Below are 8,435 nucleotides of genomic sequence, written 5' to 3' on the forward strand. Positions count from 1 at the left end.
TAGGTGAGAGTTTCGCAATACATATTTAACTGTATAGGCTATGCATTTTTCTAAATATAAATTTAATCCAAACAAACGTTGATATTAAAATAAATATATAATAACAAACTCGTTACAACTCCCTCCTTAGAGAATTTAAAATTGGCTTTAGATATTATACGTATAAACATTGACAACAATACATTAAATATAATATATTATTCAAAAGATTACAAAACTTCAATAATAATTACAGTATATAAACACAACCAATACAAATAACCTTATGAATCATGAAATTACATAGTACATGAAATAACATCGGCACAACTGTTATAAACCCTTATGACATGGATTATCTTCAAACCATATTCTCATGGTGATAAACTGCAATTTAACAGCCTAATGCTTTTTTTGTGTGTGTTTTCTTTCTTTCTCTCTTTTATTCTTTTTAATTTCTATCTCTCTCTCTTTCTTTCTCTCTTTTATTCTTTTTAATTTCTATCTCTCTCTCTTTCTTTCTCTCTTTTATTCTTTTTCTTTCTATCTCTCTTTCTTTCTCTCTTTTATTCTTTTTTCTTTCTATCTCTCTTTCTTTCTCTCTTTTATTCTTTTTTCTTTCTATCTCTTTTTCTCTCTTTTATTCTTTTCTTTCTTTCTTTCTTTTCTTCTCTTTTTCTTTCTTTCTTTTCTTTTCTTTTTCCTTCTTTCTCTCTTTTTCTTTCTTTGATTTCTCTCTTTGTTTGATTAGATATCCCATAGTGGGTAATAATACTAAGATCATGTCCTCAGTACGAAACTTACATTCTTCAAAATCTGGAATAGGTTTCAAAGGAGTAACAGGCATGTTCTGGTTAGATTTTCCGAGTAAGTGACAGGTATGACATGTTATACAAAACTAACAAATATCTTTCCTAATTCAATGACGAGGAACCCACTTTGAGACTAATAATGGTTTTATAATAAATGACCTCCAATTGGGAGTTCATGGGCAACTTTCAATATTACAGAACGATATGTTTTGGGAACAACGAGTTGATAAACAATATCCCAGTCCTCTGAAGCTGGCACATCTGGTGGTCTCCATTTCCTCATAAGCACACCATTTAAAAAAAAAACAACAAAAACATTTGGAACTTTCTCCAGTTTATCTTTAGGGAGTGCATATTTAAATAGTGAAGAGATCTGTGGATCTTTTTTTCCCTCAACTATCAGTTTACTTTTAGTAAACGAAACTTCACCAGGTGAATCAGATCCCTCACGTCCATCGTTATTCCTCACCGAGGAATCATCAGTAGGACAATTATCCACAAGATCCTCGTCGGATCCAAAATTTGTATGAGACATATATATATAACATCGTCCTCTGAATCCATGTCTATCATTTGTTTTTGGCTTAATTTCTTAGCCTGAGCGTGAGTCACAGCACACGAGGGAAACACATCGGGATTCTCCTCAACAACAACATCATCCTTAGATAAAACAGTGATCGGCTCACTAACCATTTTAGGTTCAGCAACAACTTTTCATCCAGCCAAATCGTTTCCCAACAACAGTGATACACCCTTAATTGCCCCAACCACAACTGGTCCCGAAACCAGGTCTGATGCTAAATAAACGTTATAAAGAGGAACATTAACAAAACCACCCTCAATACCCTGAGCAATAACAGACTCACCAGCGGGAGCCCTGGATTTTAGCATTGTAAGCCTTTAAACATACCGCTGGCTCACTGTGCTCTTAAATTGGAGGAATAATACAGTAGTCTTTTTAATTAGGATGAAATAGATAAATGTTCGTAAAATGTCCAACTAGAAATTCTTACGTTGCTTTACATAATTATTGTTATTATACTCATATTAAACTTTATATACATTTTATCAGTGACATAAATTATTAATATTGAACTAAATATTTAAAAATATTCATATAACCAAGGATTTTCTGAAGTTCGTAATGTTTTGTATTATGCATTTCCGCTCACTATTTAATAGACATGGACGGACATTTTGTTTGTTTTTGAATTTCTTGCAAAGCTACGCGAGGGTTATCTGCGATATCCGTCCCTAATTTAGCAGTAATAAATTAGAGGGAAGATAACTAGTCAACACTACCTATTGTCAGTCCTTGGACTACTCTTTTTCCAGCGAACAATGGGATTGGCCGTCGCATTATAACGTCACACGGCTGAATAGGCAAGCATATTCGGTGACGGGGATTTTAACCAGCGACCTCAGATTATGAGTAAGGAAGAATCAACTGACTACTGACCAGTCTACTGGGTTTCATATGCTTATTATTATTAATTTCTTACACAAGAAAATTGTTTTATTTTTCATCTACTCGTCATTTATATCATGTCCAAAAATTTAAAATATTGTTGGACATAATGACCATTCTTGTGAAGCTCCTTTAAAAGTTCAAAAAGTCTGATCGAACCTTTTTTCATTTTTTCCTTCCTAATAAATTTCCTTTCCTATCATTTTTGCCATGTTCACAGTATCAAATGTTAGTTTGAAGTGAATAGGCATGCAACTTTCTTTCATATTGTAATTTATGTGTTATTAATGTGTTTAAAATAAATAAATTATCTCTTATTGCAAATCTCTTCCTAAAACCTTTTTCTCATATTATATGTCTTTACCCATACATTCGGAAACCATTATTGACGGAAATACCAAAAATTAAACATCATAAAGAAATATGAAAGAAAGGTGAACTTCTACATCACGACTTCAGATAGCCTAGATTATATCTGATGTCATTTGAAGTACAATCCCTCTCATTGTACATTTGGAGAACATGCATAAGCCTTTGATAGCCACAAAGATGGGTTTTAGCAGGTAAATACTTCTGAATACTGCACAGAAGCTCTTAGATAATTTCTCAAGTGCAGAAACTGTCGTTTTTTGATCACAGATTTTCATCCAATTGTCTACAGATCACACTTTCTAGCAGCCATCTCCTCATCTCCAACCACACTAGATGTCATTGTTCTAGGTATTACATATTGACATCTTCAATTTTCCAAGCAAAATGCCTCTCAGTGGCTCAACGGTAAGCCTGAAGCCTTATAATGCTAAAAAACTGGGCTTCGACACCCGTAATGGGCACAGCAAAGAAAGAACATTGTGTAAGCTTGTGCTTAAAACCAATGAGACAAACAAACCAAAGTAGAAAAAAATCGAGTATTTCTCTCACAATATCTTAAAAAATACCAACAGAGATATTTCACTAGATAGTTAAGAAAATAAAAATTCTAAAACCTTTTGATTTTTCAAATTTCACAGCCGACCTCTGTAAGATTTGATCACCACCCCCAACCGTTGTGGTATCAAGTGAACTGCTCCACAGAATCATCATGGAATTCCATTCTATAGCTAGAAGAGTTGTTGCTGAAATAAATAATTTAAACAGAATTTAAACGATATAATTAGGTGTATTAAAAACAAAGCCTAGCTCTAAAAAACCTACATGTTTTGGTGGCGCTCTACATCGCAATCATCACGAGTAAGAGTTAAAAATTAGAAATCAGTTAGCGATTTATATACCTAAATAACATTTAATTTACATTACACCTTCAGTGCCATCTAGACGTCGAACACAATTACCCCTAACCTCCCTGTAAAGCTTACGAAAATCGAATTCCGGTATTTAATTTCTTCCATACATGGCCAAAATTTATGTTCAATTTTTTTTTCCATTTCTACCAATTATCTAGTATTTAGTTCGCACCTAAGCTCAATCTGATTAATCAGTTTAACGTTTTTCCAGTCTATAACATAAGATGTGCTGACCACATATTAGGCTAATGCTGATTCATTTACTTTACGTTTATCTAAGCATTGTTATGTTCATTATTTCAAAATTTCAGGTTTCTACACGTCTGGCCAGTATAAATCAACAAACAAACTTATCTTTTACATCAGCGAGAAAGAAAATTACCTTACAATCTATATGTATTTATTAGGTTACCTATTTTTTGACTCACCTTGAACACATGGCAAGCAACTCCTCGTGCCATCAATTTTACCATTTTCTTATCACCAGTGGCTTGTTGGCAGAATATGTCGATGCTTTTGTGGGACCGGATGGTCGATAGTGTTAAACAACAGGGACACAGCATCACATATATAGAGGTGATGATTCACCAGATGATGTAGCTAAAGTCAGTAAATGTTAAAGTACGTCTCCAGTAGTGATTGTCAGGAAGAAAGAAGGTACATTCAGGTTCTGCGTTGATTTTAGATGAGTGAACATGGTAACTCACATTTATGCTTTTCATTATGAATGGATGAATGTCTGTGACCATTAAAAGGGGCCATTGGTTCAATATTAGTCAGATCTGGCATCTGGATACTGGCAAGTTGAAATGGATGACAAGAGCCGTTCTAAGACCGCTTTCAGCATGAGAGATAACGTGTACGAGTTTCATATCGTCCTATTTGCATGCGTGATGTGGCCACCACTTTTGAGAGGCTAATGTACCTTTCACTGAAGGGATTGCAAGTAGAGAAGTCACTTTTTTATGCCGATTTTTATTCATTGGAATACCATTTTCAGATTTGTAGCCACAGATTGAAAACTGAAACCACGAAAATGTGCTTCCATGTACATAGAAGTGGAATTACTTAGTACTGGTAGATACATCCACACAGTACATGTCTGATACACTGGTAGAGCACTGAGTTGTCCAGAGCATCTAAATAAATCCACATGAATTAGGGAGCTAACTTTAACAGCTAGCTGTTCTCTGAGTTCTTTAAAGTGTTGGGTGTGGTGAAGATATGCATTTCACCTTATCACCCCCAGTCTGATGGTTTGGAAGAATTAGTGATACAGTCTATCCAATGTATGCTTCTTAACTTTCTTAACCCAGCCCGAATCGACTGGAATAAACACTTACTCTATCTCGTGATTGGGTACCATACAAATGAGTTTGGCTGAAATGTTTTGCTCCCTGCACATGTGATGTATGGTCCTCCCTCTAGAGTGGATGCTCTACACTGCCCATAAGTATATCTGCATTTGTTGATGCACACGAACTTGAATGTCAACAGCTAGGAAAGTCCACTATATGGCAGAAGAAGCAATGTGATTAGACAAAGAAGGAATGAATGTTCCAAAGTTGACACTTAGTGGGGCTTTGGTATGTGCTAGCAACATGGAAGCTTCTTGGTTGAAGCTGAATAGACCTCATCTTGTGCTCCGATAAGTCAGCTCATTGACATATGAGTTACATCAGTCGATGGACACACGTAATACACGTTGGCTATTTGCATCCATATGTGACTGAAAAAACTGTGGTTAAATGGCTTAATCAAGTGTCAAATTAGGAGCTAGTGAAGTTGGATTAAAATAGAACCACAGAAAGAGCTTAAAATGTTTATTTAGCTGTTCAGGATGCGTTTAATGAGAAGTTGCTAGAACTAGGGAAGAGACACAGTATTAATGGTCTACAGAGCAACCTACAATAATCTACCATTTGCTAGGGTTATGATTAAATTTGATTATTAAAGAACTAAGACAGTCTTTAATTGTACGATCACTGGCTGAACCCAGCATGCAAGTAGCCCAAGAACCAAGGATACCTCTGACACTATCTATTGCGCCTGTAAAGAAGTCCTGGTGGTTACCAAGCAGTAAAACCCATCTATCAAGTGTCCATTACTGGGTAAATAACCACAATGAGGGTTGGCTGGGCTCCAGGGAAGTATTTTGGAGCTGAAGGACAAGGGCCAAGCTATGGTGACAGAGACCTTGCTTATCATCATCAATACAACTGTTAGAGTAGCTCCCCAAGGTTCTTCAATAAGTTAGATTCCACTACCAGCCACGGTGCCAACATTATTAGTGGTAGGAAGATACAGGGAAATGAATTAGCCCTCCAACTCAATGGATGTCGAGCCGCTATTGCCTAAAAGGTCACACAAAATACGTCCATAGCAGCCAAAGACTAGCCTGCCAACAACCTTATCTACAATCATCATCATACAACTGACCTTGCAGTAAATTCCACTACTAAAATGGCATTGCTAGGAGATGGCCACAAAGTAGACAGGGCTTGGGTCCTATACAGCTGCAAAGAGGACAAGTTACATTGGAAGGACAATCTAGCCTCGTGACTGGAAGAAGTCCACCAGCCTCACGCAGAGATGATCCAGACTAGGAAAGCCTTGGCCGATGCCAGAAATATCGTGCATGTTCCTATGACAGCCAGTCGTGGTTAATTACTGATTGTTGAAGGGTCTGTTTCCAAGACTGAGCTGAGAGGAGATGGACCTCATGGTTACCACTAGGAATATATGTTTTATATATATTTTTACTTTATTAAGGATTATTGTATATATATATCTGCATTTCGCTTTCTTTTTCTATTCATTGTTAAGTGTTTATTTTAAGTTTCAATGTTGGTTTATATTTAATTATTGAAAGGGTAATGCTAAGTTTAAACAATTTATTATAACTGCATCTGTGTTTGAAGGGCTGATTTTGTATTTTAAATGTATTTCTAAAAGGGTTTAATTGATAAGCTTGTTTGTTAGTTTGAAGTTAAGCACAAAGCTACACAATGGGCTATCTGTGCTCTGTCTACCACGAATATCAAAACGCGGTTTTTAGTGTTGTAAGTCCGCAGACATACCGCTGTGCCACTGGGGGCTATTGATATGCACATTTATGTAGTTAAAGACTGCATTATGTGGTGATGACTTTAGTGTGATTTTCATCAAAGGATATTTTGAATCAATGATTTTTGAGATGTTTTGACTGTCCTTTTTTGATGGTATTTTAGTGAAACTGTATCAGTTACCATTATTAAAGACTTTTTTTCTGTTCTGTATTATATTTTGTACATTCAATTTTGTGACTTGTCGCAAAAACTTTATTTCCTGGTTGGTTTTTACACCAAAGTTTTTATAAGTCTTTATTGAAGGTTATTTTTATAACTGTACCACATTTATAATTGTTGTTAAAGTGTCTTTGACTTACTGTGAAAATAAGGTGTTATATATATCATCGTTAGTGGTTTTTTTTCTTATTGTGTGTGCTTGCATTTGTGTTAAATGGGTTTAGTTCTGTATTGCACGTATTTTCTTTGTTAAAGGGTTTGTATTTTTTATTGTATTTATGTATGGTATTGTTTGCTAAAAGTGTTTTTGACAAGCATATTTAAGTAAAGTATCTCTTTGCTCAATATGTATTACATTCTGTGTATTTTCAAGGGCAAGAGAATGTTAACACACTTCTTCACCAGAGGGTGAGTTTAGGTTTTATTGTTTTTAAAGTTAAAATTAATTATAATTTTTTATTTTACATGTTAAGGAGCGGAATATATATATTATGTTCCCTTAGTAAACTTCTTTAAACAAGTTAAAGGATAGGAAATGGTTTTATAAAACTGATATCAAAAACAACAAACCTTTACCATAAATACTTACAATGACCATTTATAAAAAAATAATAATAGAGACTTTTAATGAGATAATGCATATTGTCATTGGTCCATAAATTCATCTGGAATTTTAAGTTTGTAAATAAAAACATATTACCTTACCATCTATATGTTTTTATTTTGTTACCTACGTTTTTTCACCTTAAGATATTGTGAGGATGATGTCTAAGACACATAGTTTATGAGAGGAAAATGCAGAAATAGTAATAAAAATTTTACATTGTTTATAAAATATTAAATTTTAACAACAAACAGTTTAAGATGAAGGTGTATGTTTCAATTGCACAAATTACTTTAATTTGTTGTTGTTGTTGTTAGTGCAATCCTACAAATTGTGCTAACTGCACTTTGTCCGCTTCGGAGAACCAAATCCCGTATTTTAACATTGAAAATCCATAAACTTATCACTAACCAACAGGAAGACAATTACTTTAAGTTTTCTTCTAGTCCTGTGGGTAGTTCATAGTAAAACATTGCATGGAAAGAAATTCCTATAAACTGTGTAATGGATGACCTAAATATACCATGGATACTTCTGTTGCCATAAGCTATAGAGAAAACTCAATAGAGCTTCTTGTCAGGAAGTGAAAGAAATGCAACATCAAGAAACTTATAATTCTGCTCAAATGCCAGAGTATTATCTTTGTAGTCCAAATCAACTCACATTCGTACACATCAATGTTAAATTAAAAATCACAAAATATTTTAAAAGTAAAATTAATGTACATATAAATTAATCTTTCTATACCGTTTTGATATCAAAATTTTAGAACTGAAATGGTGTTTAATTGATTTTCATTGTTTGTTTGTAGTTAAGCACAAAGCTACACAATGAACTATTTGTGCTCTGCCCACTACGGGTATCGAAACTAGGTTTTTAGCGATGTAAGCGTATGAACTATGATGTTCAAAGAGATACTTACCTTTACTATACTTTTTTAGCTAACTATTCCCAATTTATGTCAATATATAGACCTAATTTTTTCACTCTGAATTCGTTTTA

This window comes from Limulus polyphemus, unplaced genomic scaffold (genome assembly GCF_000517525.1).
Source record: "Limulus polyphemus unplaced genomic scaffold, Limulus_polyphemus-2.1.2 Scaffold1427, whole genome shotgun sequence".
In the NCBI taxonomy this organism is placed as follows: domain Eukaryota; kingdom Metazoa; phylum Arthropoda; class Merostomata; order Xiphosura; family Limulidae; genus Limulus; species Limulus polyphemus.